Source organism: Saimiri boliviensis, chromosome 5 (assembly GCF_048565385.1).
Source record: "Saimiri boliviensis isolate mSaiBol1 chromosome 5, mSaiBol1.pri, whole genome shotgun sequence".
NCBI lineage: Eukaryota > Metazoa > Chordata > Mammalia > Primates > Cebidae > Saimiri > Saimiri boliviensis.
In genome coordinates, this window is record NC_133453.1 from 44423729 (window position 1) to 44439212 (window position 15484).

Sequence of the window (15484 nt, forward strand, 5' to 3'; positions counted from 1 at the left end):
GCTGCTGGGCAGGTACGTTTAGGTCTGCTGCAGCAGAACTCATAAACCACTTTTTGTTCCCAGGTGCTTTGTCCCAGGGAGTTAGGGCTTTATTTATGAGTTTCTGTTGTGCTGCTGCCTTTTTTTTTCAGGGCTGCCCTGCCCAGCAAGGAAGCAGCCTAGTCACTGTCTGCCTGCAGAGTCTTTGCTGAGCTGCTGTGGGCTCCACCCAGCTGCCATGTGAACTTCCCTGCAGTGCTGTTTATATGGGTGTAGTTAGAACTGCTTCAGCAATGGTGGCCCACCTCTGCATTGGGGTACTCTCTCTGTAATGGCAGGTGGTCTTGGCAACGGCACACAGCCTCAGCAATGGTGGGTTGCCTTGGCAATGGCAGGCTGCCTCAGGAATGGCGGACTGCCTCCGAAGCGGTGGAGTGCCTCGGTAATGGCGGACGCCCCTCCCCCACAGAGCTGGACAATCCTGGGTTCAGCTGAGCTTGCTGTGAAACTCTCAATCCGGAGAGTTTCTGATGGCTGTTCTTTTGTAGGGGTGGGACCAGCCGAGCCTGATCCCTGGCTCGGAGCCTTTTTTTCCTTTCTGAACAGTCGACTCTATCCCAGGTGTTCCAGTCGCCTGTTGAAAAGGTGCCAGGATTTGTGTGATTTCCCATGTGGCGACTCACTGTGCTGGCTTAAACAGCAGTGCTGAGATTCATGGCGCTTTTTTTTGCCTAGGAATCTCCTGGCCTGGCTCCCTGTTTGGGCCCCTCTTTAATCAGATGAATGAGCGATTTTCCAGGCTCCAATTGCCAGCCAAAAAGGCAACTGGACCAGTGTATTTTGTACAGAGAATTGCCAGCCGGAGAGTCGACACAGCAGCCACACGGGGCCAAGCAGCCCCACTGACTGCGCCAGCCAAAACAGCTATGCTGGTGACCCGTGGGGCTCCTCCACCTGGGAATCTCCTTTTCTGTGGGCAATAAAAATGCGGCATCCACTCACCATCTGCACTTTCACTGGGAGCTGCAACTCTGAGCTGTTCCTAAACGGCCATCTTGGATCTTCCGACTGAATATAAAATTTTGTAAAAAGCCTCCTTTAGTTTGGTGAGCCACTGGCCTGAAGACTTGTCCAAACTGTTCTACAAATCAGAACAGTTTAAATCAGAGTTTAAATGTCCATGTTTCCTAGACCAACAAATTGCTGCAATTTTCTACCATGTTTTCTTGGTCACTGCTTCATCCTGCTGAGGAGCCTGATGGCAGTGGGGTAGTGCTTGGAAGTATAATTTTGTTGAAGGGTGTAATGCAGGCGTCCCCAAACTTTTTACACAGGGGCCAGTTCACTGTCCCTCAGACCACTGGAGGGCCGCCACATACTGTGCTCCTCTCACTGACCACCAATGAAAGAGGTGCCCCTTCCTGAAGTGCGGCGGGGGGCCGGATAAATGGCCTCAGGGGGCTGCATGTGGCCCGCGGGTTGTAGTTTGGGGACGCCTGGTATAATGCAAACACTTATTACCATTTGTAATGCTCTGCTTACTTGCTTATTATCTGTCTCCTCAGTAGTCTCTAAGCAGTGGCATGTGAATCTGTTTTATTCTCTACTGTGTGTCCAGGGCATAGTACAGTATCTGGTGCTCCATGTATATTTGATGAATGAATGAATGAACTTGAAAAGAGTCTCAGTTTCAAATACCCACAGATTACAGGGAAGTTATAGACAAGTTTTTGCCTTTATTGGTTAACCTGCAACTTTAGTTAATTTGGTTCCAAAATCTATTCCGGGCGTAGAAAATCACTCCATATAATGCATACTGTTGGGTGGATTTCGAACAAAATGGTGTTTCTGAACAAGAGCATTGCATGTGAAATACATTTTCTTGTGACTAGCAAAAATAATTTATTAGTCTCTAGCTTATTTAAATTTGATTCCTAGGAAGCAGTTATAGTAAAACACAAAAGCCTGTAAGAAAGGATGGGATATTTTTCTCTTAGGCCCTATTCACCCACCTGGGACTTGGGCCACAATCATCTCCCCTCGGGGCCTTATCCAGACTAGGAAATGGAAGCAGTTTTTATTGGGTGGGATGGAGATTTGGAGACTTGCTGGGTTCTAGGGTTATGCTGAGAGGGATTTCATTTTGCTAGAGACTTCCTTAATGCTGGAGACATTTTGAGGCCAGATCTGGAAGTTGTTTTCTCCTGATTTGCTGAAAAGGAAGGAATCGCCCTGTCACTGCCATTCTGACCTATACCCTTTATACAGAAGAAAAATCTAATAGAACCAAATGGTGGAGATGCTTGGCCAGCCACAGAGAAGGATGAGAGGAAGTCTCAGGCTCAGGAAGAGGATGTAAGACACTTACCTTAAGGAACCATAGAGAGAGGAAGAGAGGAAGGACTTCCCTGGCCTCTCAAGGTGGTTATGTGAAGAGTTGAGCTGGTGATTTAGGAAACAATAAAGCACTGTTTTGTACCATGCTCTTGACTCTGCACTTTATCTTTTTATAGTAAGGCTTCTCTGCTAATGGACTCTATGAATATATCTCTGTTTTCTCTGAAGATGGAGGCTAGGTCATCTTCTGTGAGTGAGACAAATAAAGCCCGTATGGAAATTTTGAGGATAATGGGGAAAGTAAGAAACAGTTCTCATGAAAGTGGATCAGCAAGCTGCCAGGAGAAATTTTAGAAGGATTTCCAGGCAGCCAAGGGCCTGAGGGTCACTTTGTTGGGAGAATATAAATGTCTTCTGACACAAACCTGATTGGTGAGCTGCACAGCCTTTAAGACACTTTCTTTGACCATAAATATTTAGGTTTGATTTATGACTTAAATATTTCTCCCTGATACTCTGTTGTCAACTTGGCCATGCATTAAATTCCTATCATTTGGGGTCAAAATACTAGTTTCCTGCATCTCTCTTCTCAAGGACAGGTCATGCCTTCTTTCCTCCTTACCTGTAGGACCTAATCCTGTGGCACTGTCTTAATAGGGTCTGGGTAATGTTTGAATTAACCAGATAAGAAGAGAAGGGTGAGAAGTGATTCAGGATGGTATGTTGTCATGAAGGCTGAGGAAGTGATAGTTGATGGTAAGAAGTGCTATGAAAATGAAATGAAGAAGTATTGCATATCAAGGAAGTCAGCTGATGACCTTGGAGAGGAGAGCGCCAGGCAAATTTGGATACTGAAGACAGATCACAGAGGCGTGTGAGAAGAACACATGACTGAATATTATTTCTTCCTCAAAATTTGATATAATTTTCAATTCATATTGATTCTCTTTCAAATCAGGGAGTAATTATTTTATACCTAAGCTTAACAGAAATTAATAGTCATGTTTACCATTTAAACAAAGTTATCAGATACTACGTTTAGATGACCTGAAACTGTATAGCACTGCAGAGATGTTAGATCTTTCTTTATGTAATATGTGCAGGGGAAAAATCATGTTATACCTGTACAAAGAAGCATATTAAATCCAGACATTTGTGTGTTTTGAATTATTATCTGGAATAGAGTAAAAAAAAGCCAAGTTCTGCTAGGTTGTGTTTATGAATATCAGTCTTTCCATTTTCTAGAGCGGAGTGATTGAAAATAGTTGTGTTTTTTATAGTCTGTCACTTTTTAACAGTAGCTTGACATTTTTGTGGTCTTTTAAGGTCTCATACAAATGTTTTCGAAAAAGAGTATCTACTTACTATTTCTTTTCACTTAACTTTCTCCTGCCCCTGTCTTTGGGTATAAGAGTGATTGTGTTTCTTCCTGATAAAATGAAGTGGGTGTGTCTCTTAGGCTGTTTTCATTGTGAAACTTTTATTTTTTTGGTCCCTGAAGTATTGCATTCTAAGGCGTCTTCTAAACTCAAGTAGCCTATGGAGCTATTTATCTGGTCTGTTGTGATGGAGATGAGAGGAACATTTGGATTTCATTTAACTTCTTAGTTGCTATTGGAGGCAATGGAATTTTTACTGGACAAAAAAACCAAACATTTCAATTTCATCCTAACTGGAGGTATGAATGCTTGGCATTGTCTTGTGTACATGCTAGCAATGAGACATGAACTATTTAAAATCTTTATTGATCTTATTAGAAATTTTTTTTTAAGTCATTAATCTTCTTGGTTGTAACTAAGGTTCTTCCACTGTGTTTGATCTTAAGTTACAACAAACTGCTAAGGCAGAAGATAAGAATTGGATGTTCTCATTGATCATGTATACATCTTCCTGAAAGAGATTATTTAAATAGATGCCTAATCAATTATAGTACATTCTTAAAATAGAATTCTATTTTGCCATTTAAAATGAGACTATAAGGAAAAATGCATTGCCACAAGGTGGTCTCTGCAATATATTTTTCAGGCTGTAAAAGTAGTAACAAAACAGCATTTATAACATGTTCTCATTTTTGTTATCCATTTGCCTGTCTATTTGTGTATTTATGAATAGAAAAGAAAAGTCTGGAAGGATATATGGCAAAATGTCTCTAAGTATTAGAAATAAGGGTGGCTTTCACTTTATTCCTAGTAACATTTATAGAGACTAAAAAGTAATAGTAATTTTTTTTTTAAAAAAAGCTGTTTTCTTAAAGCATTTTCAATGAAAATGAAAACTTCATGTTCCTTAATTTTTATTTTTTTATTATTTATTTATTTATTTAGACACAGTCTTACTCTGTTGCTCCAGCTGGAGTACAGTGGCCTGATCTCGGCTCACTGCAACCTCTGCCTCCCGGGTTCAAGCAATACTTCCACCTCAGCCTCCTGAGTAGCTAGGACTACAGGTGCTCGCCACCACCCCTGGCTAATTTTTTTTTTTTTTGTATTTTTAGTAGAGACGGAGTTTCACCATGTTGGCCAGGCTGGTCTTGAAATCCAGACCTTGTGATCCACCTGCCTCAGCCTCCCAAAGTGCTGGGATTACAGGCATGAGCTACCACACCTGGCCATTTCTTTGTTTTTCTTTCTTTTTACTTAGTTCATTTCTACTTCATAGAGATATATCTGGAATGACAGAGAAAACAATTTCCCAACTGTGATTCATTTTGTAGCAGAGTCACATCACTGTTTGAACTTGTATTTAAGTTACAATCAGAAAATACAGCTCATCATCAGGACTAGGAAATGAAGACTGGATGGAGACTTCTAAGCAGGAATTAGAGTCTAAGCTTAGAATATGAAGTGAAAGAGTCAGTCAGTCTACCTCCATATGGCTTATAGATGAGTGAACCAAACTAGTGTCCGATTCCAGCCTGCGTAGGCAAGGTCAGAGTAATGAGGAAATCTCATGTTGAATGGATCAAGAAGCAAATGCTTTCTGACTATTGAAAATCCAACAAGAATTGGGCAAGCCTCTAAGGTCAGTGTAGTCTGGCAGGTTACACTGAAGATTCTGTGTTCATCAGTGAAGCTTGTCAGCCAGACTCTGCAAATGTCTGTCCCCTCGAAGCACTGAATCATACTCTCTTACACCTTTGGCTTGCCATTAACACACCTTGGGAGAAAGGGACTACAAGCCAGTTCAGCTTAGAATATTATTGCATTGCCTGAAACATATCAGGTCAATTGGTTAATATACTTTGCTATGCATATCATTTCTTTTTCAGTTTTTCGGGGAAATATCTGTGGAGGCATTGCTGAAGAAAACTGCTGTTATTATAATCTGTCTGTGTAGGAGCTTTAAACAAAAAATGCTTTTTATAACATAAAAACTATAAAAGTCAGTTGTAGTCATAGTAGTTTCAATGTGTAGATATGACTTTGATGTAGACATTGAAGGATGTGGGGACGTTAAGAGCAAGACTGGCAAATATCAGAAAATGTAGTGTTAACCAGCTAAGTTGAATTTAGGTTAATGGAATATTCTTTGAAACCATTTAAAAATGTAGTTACATGGATGAATCTTACAAACATCTTGAGTGAAAGGTGACCCTAAATAATGTATTACAATATTGTTCTGCTCACATGCAGTTCAAAAACCAAACTGTATTGTGTCTGGGATACATTTAAAAGTGGTAAAACCATGAAGGAAAGAAAAGAAGTCATTTTCCTTAAAGTAATGATAGTGAGACCTCCTGGAAGAGGGAGGGGCGCGTGATCAGGAAAGGGCATACAGGGGTCCCAGGCTGCTGACAGTGCTCTATTTTTTGACCTGGATGGTGGTTATGTAGGTTTTTCCTTTATAATTATTCGTTATGCTGTAGATTGATGTCTTAGCATTTTCTGAATCTTATACTTTACAATAAAAAGGCTTTAAAAAGGATAAAAGGACTATCATAGTGAGTATGTACTCTTTGGTCTGAGACTTAAAGGGTTTCTAGGTTTGTGGGGTTGGATTGTGTCCCCTGTAAAGTTCATATGTTGAAGCGCCAACCCCTCATACCTTGGAATTTGACCTTAGTTGGAGATAGGTTTGTTAAAGAGATAATGGAGTTAAAAGGAGGTCATTAGGGTGAGCCCTAATCCAACGTAACTGGTGTCTTTATAAAAAGGGGAAACATGGACAGAGAGAGATGCACAGAGGAAGACTATGTGAGGAGACATAGGAGGAGGACTGCTACCTATAAGCCAAGGTGAGGAAAGAACAGATTCTTCCCTCACAGCCCCAAGAAGGAACTGATCCTGCTGACACCTTGACTGTGGGCTTCTAGCCTCCAGAACTGTGGGAAAACACATTCTGTTGTTTAAGCCACCCAGGCTCTGATGTTTCTTATGGTAGCCCTAACAAAGAAACAGTTCAGAAGACTGACAGACATTTTACCTTTTAATCAGTGGCTTTACTTATTACAATGACATGTTTTGGAGTTTTCAAAGTAGAGCAGGGGCAGCCACCTTTCCCATGTGACTCAGGAATTTCTAATTAAGGTGATTGAAAGCTGGGAGCAAGGGTGTAGTTTATTCTCTAGTCATAGTTATCTAATTATCTTTCATAGCCTTGACTATTTTTTGGTGCTTTTTTTCTCTTTTTGTAAGCATCTATATTATGTAAGACTTCATACCGGATTTCTTTCTTTTCTTTCTTTTTTTTTTTTTGAGATGGAGTCTCGCTCTATTGCCCAGTCTGGAGTGCACTGGTATGATCTCGGCTCACTGTAACCTCTGCCTCCTGAGTTCAAGCAATTCTCCTGCCTCAGCCTTCTGAGTATCTGGGCTTACAGGCAGGCACCACCTCAGCCTGGCTAATTTTTGTGTTTTTAGTAGAGACAGGGTTTCACTGTATTGGCCAGGCCTGTCTTGAACTCCTGACCTCAAGTAATCCACCTGCTTTGGCCTCCCAAAGTGCTGGGATTACAGGTGTGAGCCACTGTGTCCAGCCCATAGTGGATTTCTCATTGGTGTTATTTAAGCAATGAGTTGTATTTTTATATTAAAATTATCCATGCTGTGAAGAAGACCTCACTCGGATTCTCTCAGGCGATGAGAGATGCCCAGGGAAGAGGTCCTTCAGGTGTTGTCTTACAGTATAATTCCACTCGGTTGCCCCTCAGTTGCTGGTATAGAGATGAGTTTCCTCGCTGACCTTGAAGCTGGATATGATCATGTGATGAAATCTAGCCAATGGGGAAAATCTAGCCATTTCTCTTTCTTCCTTCCTGCTGACTGAGAGATGGTGAGACTTGAAAGAGCCACTTGCAAATAGGAGTGGAAGCCCTTCCTGTGTATTGCTTACCTCTTGTCTGTCAAATGTAAAATATAAATATTGCTCTTGTTCAAGCCACCTTAGTTTCTGTGTGGTGGCACCTGAATCTGTATCCACAACTAATACACAACGGTAGTTAGAGGTAGGTAAGGACTATAGTCTTCTACTAATGCCCCCAACCCTCAGACATGAAAGCAAATCTTTATTTGCGAGAGGACACAAAAATACACCTACAACCTATTTTGTAAGTTTGATGGAGTCTACAACTCTGCCCTTTTAGGTGTTCCTGCATTGTTTAAGAGGTTCACTTGGGGCAAATATGACACTATTATAAAGGCAGGATTCAGTTACACTTACAGTTGGCCTTGGACAGCCAGAATCTTCTACCTGAACTGTGCCTGAGTGCAGCATCCCTCCTAGCATCCTGTTCTTGAGTCCAGCCTTCTGACCATGCTAGATTATACCCCATTATGGAATGCTGGAGTGCCCCTGAAGTATTTCTAGTCAATTCACAAGTCTTGAACATTTCAGAATTCAACAATAAAAACCCTACATTTCTGATATCCATTTTGATAACTGACAACCTCAGTTCTTTACTAGAGATAAAGATAGCTGAAAATTTAAGAGACAGTAGCCATCTCTTAATGTGGCCCTTTGGTAAACTGAGTCTTCATGCTGTATTGTAGAGGAAGTTTCAGGTCACATAACAGTGGCTGTCTTACTTTCCCCATGCTTACTTCAGTTTCTTTCTGTCTTTTCCTTCTCCTCCTTTTCTGCAGTTGTATGTGCTTCTTTCTCCCTAGTGTCCTCTTAGCTTTTGCTTATTCTTGGCTTCTCCTTCTTTTTTTCCCTGTCCTTCTCCTATATGACAGCTCTGTCTGTACGAGTTGCATTCAAATGCACTGAAAAAGAATCTTGTTGCGTTGCCTAATCACTGTTGAGTACACTTTATCACCCATGGGATTGAGCTCTCTCTCTCATGCCTGACCATCTTGAAGGCCAGTGGCTTTTCTCATGCCCAGTTCAGAGCTGAAATCTTTAGGTAGGTCAGGCACCAACCCCTGATCCAGATAGTTGTAGCTGGAGTTGCAGGATACATTTCCAAAGGTTGAAAACTTGTGTACCATAAACTGTTTCTTAAAGAGAAGTCACATACCAAATTTCTAAGACTTCTTTCCAGTATGTTCCTTGATGCTTGAAACCAAACAATGACATAAAAGCCACAAGCCAGATATTCTGGTATAATTCTGACAAATTTAGTTAATTAAATCTATTCAACTAATGTTTATAGAGCGTCTGCTAGACACTGTGCTAGAGTAGTCATGAAGTCATCTGAAGTCTAGTGGGGAGACATGTAAACAAATGATGACAAAGGTTTGAGGATAAAACTATTTGCTTCTCTTTGTGGAATGATTTAATTAAGGGGTTGGAAAGTGGCACTGAAGGGAGGTCCTCAAAGAATGTAACCACAGACAGGATTTGTGCCTGTAAGGAAGAAACCTTCATTTGCATAAAAGGTAGCTGTAATAGGAGCTATTTATTATTGTAAACTTGCAAAGATGCACTTTTGTCTTGTCCTGTGAATTTCTTATAGCAGTGAGCATAAACAACTCCTTTTATTCGAAATAATGTGGGTTTAAAGAACTCACCTTTATTAAAGTATGAGCCATATGTTCTCCTTAATTGAAAATTTCATCAAAGATTGTATAGTCAAAGAGATATACTTGGAAATTATTGAGGATGTCATTTTGCTACTGTAAGCGATTTTTTGATGCCAGAATTCACTGGAATGAATTCATTGCATTTAATTTGGAGGAATTGAGTTCTCTTGGGCACCATAGAATTTATAATCTATTAAGTGGTTTTCAATTACTCTCAGTACTTGGGACCAAGTGATGCATCCTCTTAAGAACTTGGGAACAGGGGAAATCTGATTGCTCTCTGAGAGTTAAAATTTAAAGTTATTGTGTAATGGAGCAGACAGAGTGACTTGCAGGCCTGCCAGAGCTGCAAGTAATGTAAGAACATGGTTTCAGAGAGACTGTGTTAATGGCAGGTATGCTTGGTTAGGTGTCAGAGCAGGATGCCCAAGGATGATCCCTGGCTTGCCCTGGTGTAAATGCTTTCAACTAATGCTGATTAAACATTCAAGCGATATTGCAAACTCTCCTTAGCCAGTTCCATTTTCCCTATCAAAACTCTCATCTGTTAATCAGGACTTTTTGTTTGCAAGAGATAGATACAACTCCACCTTGAAGTGTATTAAGTAAAAAGGGTATAAATGAAAAGTTCAGGGGGTACTGTGGTCTCAGTCATGGCTTGACTCTGATGTAAAATGATGTTGCCGGATCATGGCTGTCTCCATTTCTTCCTTCTGCTCTCCCTTTGGGCTTTGTTTTCAGTCAATGCTCTCTCCTTGAGATGGCCCTCAGTGTGTTCCAGCTTATGTCCTTACCCTTTAGCAATCTGACTAATTACTGGGGAGTTTCAGCTCTGAGACTGGCCAGTCCTGGGACTTGTGCCCTCCCAACCATCTAAACTATTAGTTCTCATAATGGATGATGAGTGGTTCCCAGAAGTAAAATTGTGTAATTTTAAAAGAGGGAATAGATTTGAATAGGCAGTCATCACAGGTTTCCTCTGTCGTTCTATTATTTGACTTCCACAGGATGCGCTTACAGGAAGCAGAATTTTCTCTGTCAATGAATACACTGGCATTCTTTGTGTTTGGATACGTGTGATCACACACACATGCATCCACATACCCACTCACAGGCAGATCTTACGAGTTTCACTAAGGCGAGCTTGCCCTTGAGAGAGGGGTCTACTTAGAATGTGGCAACTCATGGGGTTCCTAAGCTTCCCTGGCTAAGAAGCAAAGTCTGGACTTGAGCAAAGCAAGGTATGTTTGAGGTGCTGCAGGGCCTTTTTTCCTTTGCTGTTCCCTGTTTTCCTGCCCCCTGTTCTTTTCTTTTAATTCCCACAGAGATTGCCACATTGTGTGTGTGGTATGCCAGTTTTTAAAAAGGGCGTAGCAACAGGAAGATGTGAATTGCCACAACTGATTGGACCTGTCATCTGGCCAACTTTGTGTTTCATAGAAATACTCTCCAGGGACCTCTGATTTGAATTGCTGTTTGAAAAGTAGCATCTTTATTTATCTCATTCCTACATCATGCTATGCAAATATGGCTTGGGTTGAAATTCATTTCTCAGAAATGGTGGTACCTGTGGAATGAGGTAGTTTTGCAACAGTGGGTTGAGACTTCCCAGTGCCTTTCAGCTGGAATGGTTAGAGCAGTCAGGCGCTAGAGAGTCGTGGTGTACGCAGTGAAAGAAGAGGGGATGGCTGTTCAGGTCTTGCCTGTCTCTCCCCTTCTTTTCCCTTTCACAGTGAGGGACTCAACGCTTCTTAGCTCAAGGACAAATGGGACCTCACTAACCACTCTAGCCTGCCTTTCAGGGGCTCATGAGGCTGAGGGAGGGAGGCCAGCTTGAGTTGGGCGCTTGGTCCTGCTGGAGGCTAGGCTGGAGGCCTGCCATCCCACAGAGGCCTGTGTGGGGCCTTGGGAGAAGAGCAAGGCTACACTTCTGGTCTTGATCTGAGTGGAGCTGTGTCAATTCTTCTGAGGAAAAACTGATTGCTCTCGTTAGTGCTGGCTGTAGTTTTTATAGTGCCTGCTTTGAGAGCTGCTTGAGGAGTCATTTTGCCTCCTTCATCTTTGTATTGCCTTTACCTAGCACAGTCCTGGAATGTGCGAACAGGGGGCTGCCTGATGGGTACATGAATTGAATGCCCTGAGAATGCTGCCTGAGGCTCTCTACATATTTTATTACCAATTAACCTGTCTTTCTAAGAAAAGTTTCTAAACCATGACTTAGAATATGAACAGCAGCACACAAAGATTGATTACATACTGAGAAGGAAAGCAACATTAAAATTAAATTTTTGTAATTACTTCTGCATCTGCACATCTATAGTATTATCAATAATTTAACATTTGTGTAGGGCATTTTATGTTGAGTATATAATTATATGCATATTTACAAATACATTAAAAGTACATTATAATATTTCCAGATTTGTCTTTCTGGGTAGGCCTTTAAAATGTATCTTGAATGTTCTATGTAGGAAATATGCATATTTTTAATTCTAAAAAGTTACAGGCATCTAAATATGTAACATTCTTCACTTGTAGATTTGTATTTAACTTAAGTATTGATGTCTAAAATATTTTCTGACTATAGTAATATTTGATTACTGCATAGAATCTGGAAAATATGAAAAGGCATAAAGAAAAAATAAAAATCACTGAAATGCCACCTCTTAGTGATAGCAATTGCTTGCTACTATTTGACAAACTTACTGCTGTCCTTTTTTCCTGTATGTGTGTGTATTATAACTGAATTTTGAGGTTTGATTTTATATGCATTAGATACATATAATACTCATATATCTAATATCTAATATATATAGCTATCTATATATAGAGATATTACATATGGATATATCAAATATATCTATATATTAGATATAGATACATATAGAGATATATGTCTTTCTCTTTGTATTCATTTATCTGTCTAGATATATATGTGCACATATATATCTCTGTATCCTAAATTACAACTTAAATTTATATTATTTTCATACCCACCTGCTTGTATACGTAGACTGTCCCTAGAAAGAGACAGAAGAGTCTATTAATAGTGGTTGCTTCTGGGGAGAGGAATAGGTGATTGACAGAAAAGCGTGTAAGGGAGACTTTTCAATATTTACCATCTTGTTGCCTTTGAATATTGTACCATGTACATATGTTACTTTTTCTAAAAAATGAATAAACTATCTAAAAATTATGCTATGAGCAATTTCCCATGTCAGTAGGAATTTTTTCCAACATGAGTTTTAACCACTGCTTATTTTTATTAATGTTTATTTTTCATGTCATTCTGGTTTTCCAGGGTTGGGTTTGCTTTTCTCTATGTCCAGCGTGGTTTTAATTCTCTTTCTCTTGTTCTCTCTTGTTTACCATACTTTTCTTTTCTTTCTTTTCTTTTTTTTTTTTTTGAGACGGAGTTTCACTCTTGTTACCCAGGCTGGAGTGCAATGGCGCAATATTGGCTCACTGCAACCTTCGCCTCCTGGGTTCAGGCAATTCTCCTGTCTCAGCCTCCTGAGTAGCTGGGATTACAGGCACGTGCCACCATGCCCAGCTAATTTTTTGTATTTTTAGTAGAGACAGGGTTTCACCATGTTGACCAGGATGGTCTTGATCTCTTGACCTCGTGATCCACCCGCCTCGGCTTCCCAAAATGCTGGGATTAGCATGTGCTGGTGAGCCACCACACCCAGCCTATACTTTTCTTAATTTGTGCCCTTGTCTTTTTTATGTTTTATTCTATTTCTTTTCAGTTTGTTCTGCTATTTCTTTATATATTTACCAAATATAGAAATAATTATTCTTCTGCAATTACTCCTTTAGACAGTTCTTGCATACTATGGAAAATGTTGAACATTTTTCTGAAAAGATCTTCAGGTGTTGGAAGGAGTTTGTTTTTAAGAGATAGAGTCCTTTCTGGTTTCTGGGACTTGTCATTTTGGAATGAAAGCAAAAAAAAAAAAAAACCAAAAAACACACAAAAAAACAAAAACAAAAACCTTTAAATGTTTTCTTATAGGGATCTTTAAATGTAACCAATCAGTTAAAGCAGAGAGTCATGAAAGGTGATTAAATTATTCTTTATGCACACTCACCAATCTTTTGAAATAAAACTGAGGTCTTCTCTTTGAGTCTGCATCTGCTAATTTAAGTTCCTCTGGGCTTTCTTGCAGAAGCCACACCCATAAGCCTTCCTCCCCTCCATGCTTTCCAATTTGATATTTTCATTAGAAAAAGAACTTAAGGACTCTTGAGAAGCAATCTGAGATAAGACTTCTAGAATTTTAAGATTTCTCCCAATCCTAGCCATTCTGAATTTGATAGAAGTATTTTTAGTTACCTGCCTTTTACTAAACCTTTCCGGAGCATCTAATGTGGTTTCCATAGATATAATCACTTTTTCTTTTTCTCTCAAATTTTTGTGCTTTACATAAAATTAAATTATACAATTAAACTACGCAATATTAATTACATTGCATAATTAAATTACATAATTACAATAACAAGTAGAGTTGGCATAAAGAGGTTTGTTAACAAGTACAGTTGATTTTTGGGGGCAGCCAACCCAGCTGATAGATACAGTGGTGCGCAAGGCAGCCTGCAGAGCGGCTCCCAGGAGGTCCACTGGGCATCACTCAGCAGGAGTGATGCAGGAAATGTCTTATGCAGGAAATGAAGAGCATTGGCTATCTGGGTGATTGGTTAGTGAAGGTTAACTTGGATGAGGTTGATAAGGGAATTTGTAGTATAAATATACTGACTGATGGAAGGGCACATTGATGGATGCTTTTATGTTTAGTCTCTTGGCAAGATGCTACATTTACAAGTTCGCTTTGTTTTTTCTTTCTAGTTCTTGATAGTCACAGTCTTTGTCATCAGTAAATGGGATGACCAGCCATTTCTTTGTATGATAGTCCTATGGAGAAAGTGTAATGATTAAAAATATTATGCTTCCTCATAGTGATCCTGTTCATTGTTTTAGAAAAATATATGGTAAAAGAAGATGATGTTTGAAATTTAGATTCCTGACCAGGTGCAGTGGCTAGTACTTATAAATGCAGAGCTTTGAAGTAGGAGGATCGTTTGAGGCCAGGAGTTCAAGACCAGCCTGGGCAACATAATCAGACCCCGTCTTTACAAAAAAATTAGCCGGGCATGGTGGTGTACTCTTGTGGCCTCAGCTATTTGGGAGGCTGAGGTGGAAGGATCACTTGAGCCAGAAGTTCAAGATTACAGTGAGCTGTGAACTATAATTGTGCCACTGCACTCCAGCCTGGGCAACAGAGTGCGACCCTGTCTCTACAGTAAAAATTAAAAAAAGAAAGAAAAATAAAATTAGATTCTTTAGGCACAAATACTCCTCTGTTATTTGATTACTAAATTCTGATCAGTGTCATTGATATTAACGGATTTCTCTAGGGGAGTAATTTAAAGATTGATAAGTAATTCATTAATGAGTAGAGCAATTACTTGCCCTTTCAATTTGTAGAAGTTTAAAGGGACACAATCATGGTAATAAAATGTTTATTTAAAAATTTTAACCTTTACCCCCAAAAAATTGTATTGAGGGAAAAGTATAAAACATTTGCAGTATAGTGTTTAGTCAAAAGTTGTAGTGAATGAAGTCCCCAAAATATTAGTACAACTCAAGTTGACTTATCTTGTTACATTAAAAAGCCTGCTTCTGTCAAAGTAGTTCAGACAGTACATAGACAGCACTCCAACAGTACCTACATACAAATAAATTAAGTGACTGCTCATTCATCCGCTATCCTGAACAGCTTGGAAAACATTTCTTTTTACATGGGAAAAACAAAACAAAAGATAGTACTGGTCTTGAAATTCTCTGTAATTAAACAAGGCATATTCATGTACCACACATCCTTGTAGTGCTAAGAGGTAGCCTCTTCCCTTTATATATATATATTTTTTGAGATGGAGTTTTGCTCTTGTTACCCAGGCTGGAGTGCAATGGCACGATCTCGGCTCACCACAACCTCCACCTCCTGGGTTCAGGCAATTCTGCCTCAGCCTCCTGAGTAGCTGGGATTACAGGCACGCGCCACCATGCCCAGCTAATGTTTTGTATTTTTAGTAGAGACGGGGTTTCACCATGTTGACCAGGATGGTCTCGATCTCTTGACCGTGTGATCCACCCGCCTCAGCCTCCCAAAGTGCTGGGATTACAGGCTTGAGCCACCGCGCCC

General features: G+C 40.0%; 1 protein-coding gene across 3 annotated transcripts in view; it reads left to right on the top strand.

Annotated features, from left to right (window-relative positions):
• HECW2 (HECT, C2 and WW domain containing E3 ubiquitin protein ligase 2) overlaps positions 1–15484 on the top strand; it is a 398266-nt gene that overhangs the window by 47233 nt on the left and 335549 nt on the right. The window lies entirely within an intron of this gene.